Raw genomic sequence first — 1,837 nt, 5'->3', positions numbered from 1 at the left:
ACGGGTACGCTAGTGCTAATATGCTAGTACGGGTACGTTGGTGTGCTTGGCTGCTCCTTCTGTCATTCTGTTTGTGTATAGAGCGCTTTGAGGTGCATTCTGTGCATCAAAAATGCGCTAAAAAAATAAAACACTTACTCTCCTTATTCACGTGACAAACAGGGAAATGTGGGATACACAGGAAATCAAGCACATTAAGTCGCTAAAATGGGTTGTACGTGTGTGCAGAAGAGATTCCCTCTGGTCAGATGTGCCTGATGTTCTTGAGTGCCATTTGTCTTCTGAAGCTTTGTGTACTTCAGCTGTTTGCGCCGCCAAATGTTGGATCTTGTTTTGTCTAAGTGCACTTGTCCACTATAAGCCTCCTCTAGAACACAGCTCTTTGGATCGCTCACTTCCTCTGGAACACAGCAGCTGCCCATCAGCCAAGTGTGTTCCCTAGCAACCCTCCCTAGCGTTCTCTTTGGAGGGAGAGAGGGGCGTGTTCTCCAGAGGGAGGGGCGTGTTTTCCCAGGTCCGTCAGCACGGTGGCCCCACCCCGTCCCCTCCCTCCACCGCCCCCTCTGCTCAGGCACAGACCGACCCTAAACTCTCCTCAGTGTGTGTGTGAACCCTCCTCTCCTCAGTGTGTGTGTGGACCTTCCTCTCCTCTGTGTGTGTTTGGATCCTCCTCTCCTCAGCGTGTGTGTGGACCTTCCTCTCCTCAGTGTGTTTGGATCCTCCTCTCCTCAGTGTGTGTGTGTGCGAACCCTCCTCTCCTCAGTGTGTGTGTGAACCTTCCTCTCCTCTGTGTGTGTGTGTGTGTGTATCCTCGTCGGCTCCACAGCTGGTCCGTCATCTCCATGGAGACCCCTACAGGCCTGCTGCCTCTCCTGTCCCTCCTCTGGACCCTGCGCTCAGGTAAGAGGACACGCCAGCGGAGGGAGGGGGAGTGTGTGTGAGCAAGAGAGAGGTGGTCTCAGTTGTGTGTTCAATGTATGAGAAATTAAATTAAATTGTGTGTAAACATAGCGAAATGAAATTAATTTCTGATGCTAAGCCTGTTGTGCATGTTTGTATTTGCTGGTGAGAGTTCTCTTGTTTGGTTCTCTCATGAGGGTTTGCTGGTGACCCTTGTTTATATTTGTTGTTTTTGTTTATATTTGTTGTCTCTTTATGAGGGTTTGCTGGTGACCCTTGTTTATATTTGTTGTTTTTGTTTATATTTGTTGTCTCTTTATGAGGGTTTGCTGGTGACCCTTGTTTATATTTGTTGTTTTTGTTTATATTTGTTGTCTCTTTATGAGGGTTTGCTGGTGTTTTGCTGGTGTTTATATTTGTTGTTTTTGTTTATATTTGTTGTTTCTTTATGAGGGTTTGCTGGAGACCCTTGCAGGGGATTCCAGCACCTGGAGAATGGACGCACGTTCTTCCGGTTCAGAGGATTGTACGTCACCTTCACCTGCAACCCAGGGTTCCGCATCCATGGCCATCCCACAAGCAGCTGTGTGTCCGGCCAGTGGGTGAGGGAGCCTCCCGTGTGTGTAGGTCAGTGGACCTCGTGTGTGTGTGTGTGTGTGTGTGTGTGTGTGTGTGTGAGTGTGTTTGTGTGTAGGTCAGTGAGCCGTGTGTGTGTGGATCAGTGAGCAGTGTGCGTGTGTGTGTGTGTGTGTGTAGGTCACTGTGCCTCTGGTGTGTGTGTGTGTTTGTATTATGTTGTAACTATGTATTATGTGGTAACTATTATTTTGCTGGTCAGCCTCTCGATGCCCCAACCCTGGTGGAGTTCAACATGGCAGCCATGATATTGATGAGGACGGCTCATTTGTGGCCTTCAGCTGTGACGATGGCTACAGAC

This window comes from Sardina pilchardus, chromosome 23 (assembly GCF_963854185.1).
Source record: "Sardina pilchardus chromosome 23, fSarPil1.1, whole genome shotgun sequence".
Taxonomy (NCBI): Eukaryota; Metazoa; Chordata; class Actinopteri; order Clupeiformes; family Clupeidae; genus Sardina; species Sardina pilchardus.
Note: the sequence above shows the minus strand (reverse complement) of the source record.